Consider the following 14,130-nt stretch of genomic DNA (forward strand, 5'->3'; position numbering starts at 1 on the left):
CAACCCCGTGATTTATCCTCCTCGCCGCCTGCTCTGACACTGCTAATCTCTGAGAAATGTTTGAGCAACCCGAACGTCTGGGGCTCATGTGCTGCTGTCTCAAAACCTTTTCGGTTCCCAGCTGCTGCCAGTGGTTCTCCGGGCCAATTGGAGGGAAGTTAAAGGGAAAAAATTCCCAACCCATGTCTGCATGTAAGTCGTTCACTGTTTGTTTAGCTTACGGGGGAGCCAGCAGAGCAGGGGTCAGCCTGGAGCTTGCTGTTGGCTCTGCCTCCTGCTGCACCCATGTGGCTGTGGCACTGCCAGGCGGAGGTGTGGGGTCAGGATGCTGGACGGACAGCACACCTGTGAGCCGGGGCAAAAGCCCACTGTGATGCAGCTTAACAACGGGTTTGCATTCCTTTCAGTTGTGTTCCATCCTCCTGCAAGATTTCTCACCGCTTCCTTATCAGTTTTTCACCACAGGTACCTCCATGTCTATTTCATCCCAGTCAGGTTGTTGCCACCATCTAACCCCACCCCTTACCCCTCCAACAGCTGCAGAGGTGCAGAAGGGGCCCCATGCAGCCCCAAGCTCTTCTCCCCCTCCCCAGGCTCCTACCATGGGCTTGCAGTGACACTGACCTATACGTGGGTCCTGGCATTGCTTGGTCAAAATGAAAACAAACTCCTGGGATAATACCATTTTGGACATAGTGAAGAGATTTTGGAAGGACAAACCCACGTTCTCCCACCACAGAACAGTTTCCAGCTGTGCACCTCAACCTTTGCAATGCTTGGTGCCCCTTTTGACTTCACGAGTTTGGTAGGAGCAAGAATCAACATTCAGGAATGTGTACAGGAGGTGTTTTGGCCCGGACAACTTTTCTTTGCTGCCTCAGATGAAAACAATTGCCATAACAAGCAGAAGGGCATTAGTCTGGGGCATTTTGAATCAACTAAGGGCTCTTGGCATCTTCTTCCTCTGCTTGTTGGCTTTGGGCTGTCTCCCAGCTCACTGTCCCTGCAGCCTCGTTGCATGTCCCATGGGCTGGGAGCCACAGCTGGCCATGTCCCCGTGATGCTCCATCACCCAGACCTGGCTGGCCATGTCCCCATGGTGCTCCATCCCCTGGACCCAGTGCCCCCCCCTCACCTGATGTTCTCAGCATCACCCTTGGGAAAGGATTTTTTCTCACTCATCTTTTCCCACATGGTTTTCCAAGAGATGACTTGAAAAAACATTAGAAAGCCTTTGCAAGGTCCTGAGAAGCTTTCTGTGTTATTCGTTTCCATGCCTTAGAGCTACCTAGCTCAGGGAGGCTTCACTTAGAACAGCTGGCAAAACAAAGCTGAGGGAGCTGATTCCAATAACCCCTGCAAAGCAGAACTTGCTCAAAAACAATTATCAGCATCACTTGCTGCGTTCTCTGCACAACGTCTTAAAGCATGAAGACTTCATTATTCCTCCTCCCTCCCTTGGATAATGAGGTCTTTGCACTCTAAGGAATCCCAGGAGCAGGGAGGAGTCCTGGGGTCTGGGAGGCAGGAGCCCTGACCCATAGACCTGCCTGGCTGCTGCGTGAGGTCTCTGGGTAATAAGAGCACAGGAAATGGCTGCTTTTGGCGTTCTCTTGAAAAATGTAAACTTCTTGTCTGCTGCTGGCTGTTGGGCAATAGGGAAAGCGGCTGGTGCTGCTTGGGGAGGGGGGAATGGAGCACAGAGCAGCATCAGTGCTGTTAAAATGGACAAGCTCTGTCCCAGTCAATGGGCGCTTGTGATTTACAAGTGACATCAGGTGAACTAGTGAAGGGCTGCCACAGAAAGACACAGCAGAAGGGAAGATACCCACTGGAGGGCATTCATGGGTGCGCCTGAATGATTCCTGAACAACAGGATAAGAAGAACTTATCTCCAGCATCACAGAACCATTAAGGCTGGAATCCATCAGTGACATCTGCAATCCATAACCTGTCACACCATGAGCAGGCTCTGTTTCTACTGAGCCATGGGTGGCGACCAGATTGCAACACGGAGGGCTGCTGGTGCAATGTTTTCCTTGCAGACTTTGGAAATGCTGTTATCAACGGCGTGCTCACGAAGATGCTTATTCTGCTCTTCTGCTTATTCTTCTTTCTTATTCTGCTTTTATCCCAAGTTTCTTTAAAGCTTTTATTCCTGGATAGCTCTTTACACTGAGATGCGTTGCAAGGTGTCTTCTCCCCACACACCATCCTCTAGGATATTTTCATTTTGGACATAAGCTCCACTTCATGTCTATCCAAAACGTGTATATGAATGAGAGTTGGTGTTAAGAGAAAACAGCTGAGAACAAGGCACGTGGTAACACATGGGAGATGCTGCAATGGGTGGAATTCAAAAACACTCTGATGTTACACGATGGCAATTAGCACACATGAGTTGGTCATTAGTTTTTCAGCACCAGTTGCGATGGGAGCAATTAGGGGGCAGAGCTGGAAGCAAAAGCAGCCACAAGGAATTCTGGATCCCAAAACAAGTGGGGAAAATGATAGAAATATGGATTTCCTCGAGGTGAACTTAGGGCATCTCCCAGCTCCTTAGTCAAAGGGGTGCTGCTGAGCTTTGCTGGCTGTAGAAATAGATTTTGCATTCAATTTTCCTGTGAGCTTCAGTGTAATTTGAGTTACTCTAAGTATATATTAATATGATTAATGGTTTGCTAAAGCACCCATGTGAAGATATGGGCCCAGCACAGCCTCAGCACTATCAGATGCCCATTGCGTTGCTAAGAGGTCACACACACCCAGCAGGCACAAGCAAGAGGCCAGGCACCAGCCTCCCCCAATTCACTGAGTCCTGCTTTCATTGGACCTTTATCAGAAACACCTGATGCCAGTTAAATATCAATTAGCTATGCTGATTGGGGCAGGTTGGACGGAGATAAAGCATTAGCCTCAGGTTGTTTCCTGCTGTGTTTTGTACCCTTCTGTCAGGTAGAAACCCCAGATAGCACGTGCACACAGTCCTTTGCAGAGAGCAGCTTTTGCTATGAGGAGAAGAGGACTTTGCTACTTGGTGAGCAGCTTCCCATTGGTGCGTGTGTGTGGATGGGAGTGCTGGTACCCAACTGCTGCCCTGAGCTGGAGAGGTTTCAACCAGCATCAGATTGGAAACTCCTGAGAGTTCTGGTTTGAGAAAATGATGGTTGTGGGTCAATGATGGGATTTGGTGAACGTAGTGGTCTTTAACAGCCTCAGTGATTCCCTCTATCCTGATTTCTCCCACGGTGCTGTGCTATCTCTGCCCCTTTGCCAGTGCTTATGTTGGTGGGCAGTTTGCAGATAGCATTCTCCTACTGAGGTTGGGTCCTGTGTGTTTTGGGGAGAAATGATTAAAAAAGAAGTGTTTCCCTTGGATTTGGGTCGTGCAGCATTCTTCTAAGAGCTGGAGGGCATCTTTTACAAAGAAGAAAACCCAAGAGGCCGTTCAGAAAAATAAAATAAACCCCCAAAGCCCAAGGCAAAACATGAGTTTCTCATACTGATTGCAGGGAGACATTCAGCTGAGAACAATGTGTGTTTCTGACAGCACTACTCACTTGTCCCTGAGTGAATAACTCCTTAATCCCTATCCTAGCAGAAACTTAAAGGAAAGATTAGTTGAGTAGCTCGCTCTGAAGCATAACAAAGCCTGGGCCGGTCCAGCAAGGTGGGAATGGGACCACTGTGGCTCTGGAGCAGTCCAGCATTGCTGTGCTTAGCACTACATCCATCCCCACCCACCCACAGGAGCCTGCTGTCTGCTTATTATCCTTCAGCCTCTTTTCCTAAGGTGCCTTGAATGAGCTATTTCACAACTGGCAAAGGGCAGGGATAGTGCTGCTGGGGGGCACAGAGTCCTGGGCTGCAGAGAGCTGGGCATTCCCCCAAGGCTCTGATTCAGATGCTGAAATCACTTCAGATTTCTCCATATCTAGATGTTCCCCAAACCCTGGTGCTGGCAAAAATGATCTTGGGATTGAATACCTTGCCTATATTTTGTATTATTGTATCTATTGGAGGCCACTCATCACATCATCATTTTTTCAGAGAATTCACATGGAAACTGAGAGTTTCAACTGAAACACAGAGCTGAGAGTTTTCAGCTCTGTGAAAAGAGGACATTTTTAATTAAATGCAGCAAAGCAAGCCTTCTGATTAACCTAAATCCAACTATTTTCAGCACTTCCCAAGGCCGGGTATTGCCAGGGATAGGAGACAGCTGAAGCCTCCTGGCAGGGGGAGATGAGGCTGAATCACAGAATCATTTTGATGGCTCGTCCCCTCCCAGGACTGGTGCACAGAGCCCAGGCAGTGGGCAGCTGTGTGCAGAAATGCCATGCAACCCTTTGCTGATGTCCAGCTCTGCCCATCTGAGGGCTTAACCAACCCCCATTTAAATCAGTGAAAGCTTTCCTATCTAACCCTGCAGGCTGGCTGCTTGGGAAATGAGGCTGAGGCAACTGCTTTAAAAGGCTGATGTCTGTATCAGAGTTCTGCTGATGAATAGCAGGAAATAAGGCATCACATAGGGCATGTTGTCTTTTGGATGGGCTTGGGTTTTCCTTCATCTGCTGCACCAAAGAGCAGCTCTGGGACTTGGGGCCCACATTAATGCTTCTCTCCCAAAGGGAGTGTGAAGAAAAGAAAATAAGGGAGAAAGAAGGGATGTCAAAGGTGTATTAATGGATACTCCTGCTGTTTGAGCTGGTAATTAAGTACAGAATGCAAACACAAGCATTGTGTTGGGTTGTCTGGCCTGCTGCATTTAGGACCTGTTGCTTCCCCTCCTGCTGCAGCAGGCAGGGATTCCCATCCGGACCTCAGGCTTACAGCAAAACACTTGGGTCTCTCTGTTCCACAATACCTGAAGCTGTGATGAGAAGCTTGTATTAATTGGCAATTAATTAAATCGGTGCTCACAAAAAGTTGGCTTTTGCCCTGCTCCTGTTCCCTTTTAATGAAAGGCAAATATTTAATGCTGTGGCCAAGGGCAGTGCTTCTGTATCTGTGCTGAAAAAATATCACAGCCCAGCCAGTTATACTCAACCTTGCCAGTACTTAGAGATAACACAACCAAACACATGAGCTGATTGTTGCCTCCTTTTCTTGTTTCCCTTTTTTCTTTTTCCTTTTATTGGAACTCAGGAAAACGTGGGCAAACCCATCTCAAAGCTCATTTCTTAGCTTGGAGACTGCTGCCTGCTCCCTGCCCCAGGCACACTGGGGCTGTCCCTGCGCTCTGCAGGCAGAGCAGGGTCCTTCTTGGGGCTGTGCTCTAGCTGAAGGACCACCAATGTGATGCTGTTGCCACATTCCCAGCGATGCACCTCTCCTCTCTTGTCCTTCAGGTGTTATTTGGATAAAGGATTTCTGATGGGTAAATCAACACTCAAAATCCCCTGCCTTTTTCTCAGAAATAGGGAGCCTGTGTGATTGCAGGTGACCATTTCCTCCTTGCTGACACCATCCTTTGCACACAGCACCTCTCTATCCCATCTAGCCCCATGTCTGGTTAGGAGGGGAAGGGCAGAGGCCTTCCTTCTGTTTGCCTTTTGTAGCTCATCTTCTCCAGCTCCCTGGATGGGGTGTTCTGAGCAACACCTGGTCCTAACGAGCATCCTAATGACCACTTGGAGCCCCAGCATGTGTTCAGTGGCAGCAGGTGGAAGCACTGCTGGGGAATGCCGAGTTGGGGTGGTTATAGAATGGGAGTTAATGAGGATTTACCCTGCCCGTGGGTAAGGCTTCCCATCTTCTTGACCCTTTGCCCTGTTCTGTATGTGGCTTCACTGCAGAGAAGCTCTCCAGGCTGGGCTTTGCTTGATGCTTTCCTATTACCTTACCATATAAGGTTTCTCAGTGTTTAATTTGCTCTCTAGGCAAATGTGGAGGGAGAAATCTTTGCTTATTGAAAGTCACTGGGAAGGTTCTAGGGCAAATGGCTAGGAAGATTCTTGTTGGTTTCCTGGGCTCTGACCAGGGAAGTATTTTCAATGGATTTGAAAGGAGGTTGTGGTGAAATGGGGGTCAGCATCTGCTGCCAGGTAAGAGCAATAGGATGAGAGCTATTGGCCTCAAGTTGTTCCTCATACCCAACCTGAACATCCCTTGGCACAATCTTTTCTACAGTGCAGTAGCAGGCAGTGGCACAGCTGCTCAGGGAGCGGGGGGTCACCATCCCTGGGGGTGTCCCAGAGCCGTGGGCATTTGGCACTGAGAGATGTGGGCATGGTGGGTTGGGGATGGACTTGGTGACCCTGGAGATCTCCTCCAACCTCAATGATTCTATGATTTGTTTTTTTTCCCCCCAACCTTTTCCCCTGGAGGAGTGGCTGGGGGCTCTGGTGCTGCAGTGCAGGGCTGTCTCTGTCCTGCTGCAGCTGCCATCAGGTCTGGGCTCTTGACCCGTCCCAATCCATTCTGAAATGTGGATGGTTTGGTTTCTTCAAAATATTCCTTCTGGACAGAGAGCGTCTGTGATGGAATTGTTAGAGGTTTGTCTTAATGGCTGCAGCTTTGGGCAGAGTCAGGGCTGTCTCCGGCCAGCTTGCGTGTATGTGATGCCTTCATTATAGCTTTCACTTCCTATGCCAATAATGGAATAATATTTCAATAATAATTTAATATAATACCCTCTAATCGAATAGTCTGTCTCTCAAAATCTCATTTAGAGCCATTTGCCTCGATTACATCAGCCAGAGTAGAGGAAAACAAACACCTAATCCATAAATCAGGAATTCTTTGAGTTGCAGATTTAGTTCTCCTTTCAGAAATGGCAGATTTGCAGCGAGGAACACCTTTGTAGTGAATCCAGAAGGATCACTTGGAGCCCTGTGGCAAGAAGTGGTCCGAATGCAGGCAAAAATCAGGCATTTTACAAAGCTCCTGTGCCTCAGCAGCACAAGCAGCTGAACAAAAACCACCCCAGACAGGAGCCAATGCATAGCTGCTTCTGGATTATTCATGACTGGGAGGGCAGGAGGCATCTTGGAGGGCCTCCCATCAGCAGGGAAATGCAAAGGGCTCTACCTGATCCCTGTAATAGGCAATGCGTGCCTGCAGGCAGGAGTGTGATTTCCTGGACGTATTCCTCCTAATTACACACGATCTCTTGGGTTAGAACACAGCTAAATCAGTTGATTGTATCTGATGGCAGACGAGAACGCGGGCATTAATATTAATATCTTTCTGTTTTGTTTTAAGTATTGTCAGGCTGGGTGGGATTCAGCTGGGGGCTGCTCTGCTGCCTTCAGTGCTGTTGTATCTGAGTCACTGCTGCAAAAATCCTATTTAGCAGGCAAAGACATCTGTAGAACAGGAGAGACTGGGGCAAGCATGCTGAGAACGCCTGGAAATCTCCCAGACGCTGCAGATTTCCCCCAGAATGGCTGAGCTCATCCCCAGCATGGCCCTGGCTGCACCTGGGTGCTGGTATCATTCCTGTGATGTTAGCATGCAAGTAGCAGTGCCCACATGGCAGGAGATGCACTTGCAGATGCACTGAAGTTTTGCAGTCACTTCCATCTTTTGCATCGCTTGTATCATTTGCCAGAGGCAGGCACCCTATGAACAAGCTGTGCAGTGAAAAGAAAAGCCACAAACCTGGCTGGATGCTGTTTGTAAATGCAACCCATAGACAACACTCCAGGCAGTTGTTAAGGAAGTCATAATCCTCCAGCTTGCTGAAGCACAAAGGAAATACCTGAATTTCCCCCATCGCTCTGTGCAGGTAGCAGCTTTGGGACTGCTGTAATGCAGAGCACCTGGCAGCACCCTGCTCCCAGCCCAGCCTTGTGATCCACAGCTAATGCAGAGAAGGGAATCACAGCCCCAGCACTGCAGTGTAGATCCCAGAGCATCCTGGCTTTCTCTCCATCTGTGATGATTTCTGGGAGTGAACCAACACATGCAAATACAGATGTGGTCCCTCTGTGGCAGAGGTCTTGGTGCATGAGCTAAATGTGCAGCTCAGCCTCAGGAAATGTCTTGCAGTTTGATGATGATCTTTGTGTTTTTCACCAGGCAAAAAAGAGCAGCAGAGAACCAGACAAAAGGGAAGTGCTGATGGAGATAATGGGTGTGAATGGCACGAGGATGTGGGCTCTGATTTTAATGAGATTGTGCTCCCCTGAATCATAGAGGTTGGTGAAGTCCTCTAAGACCACCAAGTCCAATCCCACCCCACCATGCCACTGCCCCATCACCATGGTCCTTGAACACCCTACAGGGATGGTAACCCCCCCGATTCCCTGGGCAGCCTATGCCATTGCCCAACTCTCTTTTGGAGGAGAAATTATTCCTAATATCCAACCTGGTTCATCATGAGGCCACCACCTCTCCTCCTATGCTGTTACCTGAGACCAGAAGCTGACCACCCCTTGCTACAACCCCCTTTCTCGAGCTGGAGAGAGCCATAAGATCTCCCTTGAGCTTCCTGTGCTCCAGACTGAGCCACTCCAGCTCCCTCAGCAGCAAGGATGTCCCTCCAGCGCTGCAGCAGCCAGCTGGGACACTTCCAGAACAACAGCCTCAGCACCTTTGGCTTTCTGTCCATTAGACAGAACTGCGTTCCCGCAGTAGGAAGTATTTCTGCAGCAAGGTTAGATGATCTTCTTGTTCCAAATTGAAGTGTGCTCTGAGCACTCTGCTAATCAAGTGTGACAGTGCATGTATCAATTGGAAATCATTGTTACGGTGATTATTCCAAGCTGGACTGTACAGAGATGATGAATAACGCTTTGGGGAACAGCAAGTAGATTTCTGCTGCAGAGAATTGTTGCATCCAGGTGTTTTTCTTCAAAGGCATTCATCTTAGTCTGAGGATACATGCAGGAATACACTCTTTTGGTGTGTATAAATTTGACTGCATGGGATCAGGCGGTGTTTGGTTCTAACAGTGCTCACAGCACGGGATGGCTGCAGACCTGGGCAAGTCCCCATGATCCTGCTATGCAGGAGCAGAGGAGGACACCCCAGATTGGGGAACCTGGGAGAGATTTTCCCCACAGCAAAGCCTTGTTCTCCTTTCTGCCTTTGGGAATCTGCTTTCCGCAGGAGCTAAAAGCTCGCCTCATGCTTTGCCCGCCATTGTTATGGGCTGAATCAAAGGGTTTTCAGCTTTGGGATTATTGTGGTATGAAAGCCACAGACTCAAAAATTGAAAGATGCAATTCAGCTGCTGGTATATAAATATGCAGAAATTATAGCTCATTCCTAATCTTAATTGAGCACCGTATGATCTGCATTCACTGCAGTCAATTTGGAAACATTTAAAAGCTATTTTGATGGCTGTTTTTACAGTTACTGATTTGTTAATGTGTGTTTTGCAAATGCAGTTTTGATTGGCTCATCTTAATTTGCCAAATGGAAGGCACTTCTAATAAAGCTAAAAGGAGCGGAGAATTTCATTCGACTTTGCATTTTAATACGTTGGCTGGTGTTTATTTTTCCACTCCAGCCTGCGTAGGGAGAGAAGGGGTTTGCGGTGAAGAACACACCCAGCTATTAAGTACTTTGATGTATTTGAGGGAAAATATTGTTTTTCTGGTGTGGCTGTCTGTTGGTGAGCATGGCACTGGCTGGGTGGAAGCCAGGTTACCATCAAGGGCTGCTCTTCCAAAGAGAAGAGGCCAGTGGTGCTGAGGGGGAATGGCTGGGCAGCACCAATGCATTGCCACCATGCAGCCTTCCTTTGGCACAAGCGTGGGGCTTTGCCCTGGGCTTTCTCCCAGCTTTGATGCGTTTTGTCCACCTGGTAGCATGTAGACATGGTTTGTGAGAGCAATTGGCAGCATCTCCTGTGTGCTGGTGGGGAATGGAGGCTCCCAGGGGAGTTCATGCTCTGCGTCTCCCATCTTCCAGCTTGTGTAGCTCCATGTCTGGGGACATGCACTGGGGAGTGGGGTCTTGGCATTTATTACACACTACACATTCAAGTTCTGATGGAGTCTTTGATTCCCAAGGTTCTGCTTCCTTCCAAATCCCATCCCTCTGTTCTGATTTACAGCTCTGGAGAAATACAAAAGAGCAACTCGTTACTATTCTTTTTATCACCAGTAAATTTTTCAGCTCCTTCCTAATCTGAAAAGCCAGGCAATTATTGAGACCCAAGCATCACGCTGCCACAGCAGCAGGGGGAAACTGCCCTGCTGCAGGAGGCTGAGCAATGCAAAGGTTCTCCTGTTCTCCTCTTTGTGGTGACCCCACCTCCACCCAGCTGACTGTGGGAACAAAGAAGTCCTCAACAACATCAAGGCCATCTCTGCTCCCTCTCCTCAAACACGTCAATTGTTGCAGGCAGCGATCAGATCAGTTGTGAGGGTGGGTGGCAGGAGCTCAGGTTTTTCAGGTCTGACTCGAAGGACCCATGGTTTATCAGAGTGCTCCACTCCTGCAGGCACCACATCAAATAGCCTTCTCCTCCACCTAAGATAGGAGTCACCCACTGTCTCCTTAACTTTCACAACCAGCCAACAAGACAGTGTTTTGGTCTTTCAAGCCTCACTGCTTTCTTCTAGGCCTTACAGGGTTCCTCCAGTTCCCATACTGTTCTTGCATTGCCTGTGGATCACCAATCTTCTTGCCTCAGCCTAATACTAGGCCCTAAAAGGTCTTCATGGACAGCAGCTGGATTTTCTCATGCTTTGCTCTGCTGAGACTTTAGTAAGCTAAATGCAGTGAGCTCCTGCACTCTGCTTTGCTCCTGTGGAGTTCGGTTGTTCTTGGCTGTGGCTGAGCAGAGCTGTGTCCCACGTCACGTGTGAGGTCTGGTGGGGAGGTCTAATGCTGTGGCCAGGCACAACTTTCCTCCTCGTTCATTTCCGACCAGTGCCCTCTTATCATGCAGGTCGCAGCTTTGTTGTGGGATCCCAGCTGCGTTTCACACTATCGAATTTTGTCTCCTCTCTGCAATTCCTGTCCTCGAAGTCCTCTTGTTATTGATGTCTCCCCTTAGTTTTGTGCCATCAGCAGATTTCATCACCGTGCTCCCACTTGTATTACTTTTTATGACCATTAGTGGAAATATTAAACAATGCTGCTTGCGATGCGGATCTGTCAAGAAATGACTCCCCCACTCCTCTGCCTTTCACTTGCCTTGTTCAGGTTCCTCCATCCCTTCCAAACCCACTCCTTGTTCCACCTCCTCCCTGCAGTACCACATGAGATGCTTCACTGAAGCCCAGGTAGATGCAATCTCCTACATTCCCTTTGTCTCAGAAATCCATTATCTTAGCTAAGTCGGGCACAATTAACCTTTGTTTCACCTTTGCTCCAATTTTATATCATTTTCCATTTACCTCTGCTACTGGAATGGCTCCTTCCTTCGTACATTTTTTTAAATAAAGTCAGATTAGTCGGCCTTTAATTATCCAATCACCATTTTTCTTAAGTGTCAGGATTACATATGCTAGGCTCCAATAAAATGCAGGAGCAGTCCCTGGGGCAGCAATCCAACACCGCAGCTCCTCTCTGTTGAGGAGGGGGGTCCAAATCACTAAGATAAACCACAAAGGACCATGCACTGGTGTTTCCTTTGCCCTTCACCATAATGTTTCTTGTGCTTTCTTAAAGCTTTATTGCTGTTAATAGGTCATGAATTAGAGGTAATAACTTCAGGAGCTTCATTAATTTCCTTACTGGGTGAGAATGAAAAAGGTGACCCGGATAAGCCCATAACATTCTGGATATGCTCATCAATCTTTTGAGATTGAACCTCTTTGTTCCTTTTTACAATGCTATATTTATTCCCCGTGGCTTAGGTAAAAACGCTTCATAAACCTCTACAACAGAGCCTTAAAATACACAGAAGTGAGTATTTTCACCTCCAGAAATCCGAGTTCAAATTTTACCTCTAGCAGTAAGTAAAAATAAGAGGTGTTCTCTGTGATTTTACGTCTTCATAGAAGTGCTCCAGCCCTGTGAGCATCTTTGTGGCCCTCCTCTGGTCCTGCTCCAATAGATATTCCATGTCTTTTCTATGCTGGACACCTCAGGCCTAGATGCAGTGCTGCAGATGGGGCCTCACGAGGGCAGAGCAGAGGGGACAATCACCTCCCTCATCCTTCCTGTCACCTTCATTCCTCATTTCCAGGAGGAGCTAGCACTACTGAAAGGTGTCATGTGTGATAGTTAAAGCCTGCGTGTTGCCTGAGCATCCCACCTGCACCCAGGGAGGCTCAACCATAAGGGAAACTGCTAAATCTAAAACATAATTTGAATAAAATGCCCAGTTCCACTTAGCATCGGGGAGCACAGAGGTGTCTCTGGGTGCAACTGAGCAGCATCCTCTTTTCTGGGGGATGAGATATGCAATGATAGGGCTGCTTCCATCCCTGCTGACAAAGGGAGCCCACAGCCCCAGCTGGCCATGGCCCCAGGCTGATTGCTCCAGCTTCCATTCAGGGACACTTGTCCCATTCGTCCCAGCTGAGTGTGCTGAAACCATGCAATGGTTTCATGCAGAGAGCATAGAACCTGTATGTTCTATGAATCCGTCATAAAGCTGACGTGGTGGAGATACCTAATGCATGAGTACTCTGATGATGGATGCAAAATGCACACTGGGCTGCAAGGAGAGGCATTAGGGGAGAATTAGAAATGCGCTTCCTTCTCTCTTCTTTCAGAAGCCAGTTCTTTAAAGAAGGAACACAGGGTGAACCATTTGCTTATGCATTTTACTCACACTGACAGGCGTTTTGCTGCCAAAATGAGCCTGCATTTGAAGCCCACAAGTAGAACCAGCCCTGCAGCATGCTGCCTCGGGGCAGAGAGCACATGGACATACATGCAGGGATTCCTCTGGGCTGGGTGCACGCACAACAACATGCACGTGGCAGGGTGCGTGCACAGCCCCGCCTGGTTTTCTGTTCCTTGGACACACACACACACACCAGACAAGAACTCCTAAAGCTAACAGGATGCATGCTTTTACATGGCAGCACGCCAGATTGACCAGGACAAAGCACTGACTGCTGCCTTAGTCACTGCCAAACTCAAATATAAAGATATGAGTGCTTTGCACGGAAGGTTGTGTTGTTCCCATACCACCATCGCTCACCTTGGCATTTCCTACAATGAAGTGCAAAGCGCTGCAACTCTGACGCAGGATCGAGCTCTGGCAGCTAGTGCATTTTTTCCCCTTTTTTTCTCCCTAACATGCTAATTTTTTTCCTTTTGCCCCCTTTCAGCAGACAGCAGCGCTTCTGGGAAGCATGCTCCATAGGGGATGGCTGGAGCACAACAAGCATCGTCTGCCCCAGAGATGTCTCGGCCCCAGCGCAGCGATCCTAGCAGATATTTAGCTGGAGAGGTCACCTGGAGCCCAGCCATGCTCCTGTGGTTTCTTCGTGCTATTTTTGTTGTGCACAGAGCAGAGGAGAGGCAATATTTGTACAACCGGCAGCTCAAAGGTTATTGGTTTTGCTCAACATTTGTTTTTCAAATGTAATACTGCTGTCCCTGCGTTACTGCCAGAGGAGTTTCAAAACCTGGCTCGGAGCCTGTGGATTTCCGTTCTGTGCTAACGGCCCGCTCCAAGGAAAAGTGCACAGGATGAGTTTCCTGGAAAAGCATGGGAAAATTTCACACCAAGCGTGCTGGGAACAGGGGATGAGCAGAGGGATGCATCACTGGCGAGGGGACACCATCCAGCGCATCACTCTGAGCCGCATCATACCGTCACAGCTGATAGAACCTCAGGTGGAACGGTCCCAAATTCCCCCTTTCCTCGGAGCTGCTGCCTGTGCCCATTGAGAAGGGCTGGGGATTGCACACGGCTCCCACACGCAGCTGTCGCAGCACGAGCTGACTGTAAAAGCACCATATGCTGCTCCGCGCCGTGAGAGCTGCGCATCACCGCAAGAAGCCCTGTAAATATTCTGGAATTTAATTACGAGACTGCCGATGCTTTAAATACAGGAATGCATAATGTCTAATGAGAGGGAAGCTCATCTGGAAAGTGCTGGGAGGGAAAAGCCCTGGAGGCTGCCACGTGCCAGCGTCGTGGGATGCACACAGTGTCACACATGGGTAGGAGATGTGCCCTGGTGCCGGGATGCTGAGCCACCTGAGTTATCTTAGGCACACGAGCACCCATGAGGTTGTTTGGGTGGGATCCTCATAAAAATA

At 48.7% G+C, this 14,130-nt stretch overlaps 1 long non-coding RNA gene across 1 annotated transcript; it reads left to right on the plus strand.

Moving 5' to 3' along the window:
• Positions 1-2,893: 2,893 nt before the first annotated feature.
• LOC122183693 lies at positions 2,894-13,449 on the plus strand. The gene is made up of 2 exons (XR_006180335.1): positions 2,894-3,037; positions 13,191-13,449. It is a non-coding gene; the product is annotated as an uncharacterized LOC122183693 (long non-coding RNA).
• The last annotated feature ends 681 nt before the right edge of the window (positions 13,450-14,130 follow it).

The sequence above is a fragment of the Lagopus leucura genome, unplaced genomic scaffold (assembly GCF_019238085.1).
Source record: "Lagopus leucura isolate 7727_CA_CO unplaced genomic scaffold, USGS_WTPT01 Super-Scaffold_100019, whole genome shotgun sequence".
Classification (NCBI taxonomy): Eukaryota; Metazoa; Chordata; class Aves; order Galliformes; family Phasianidae; genus Lagopus; species Lagopus leucura.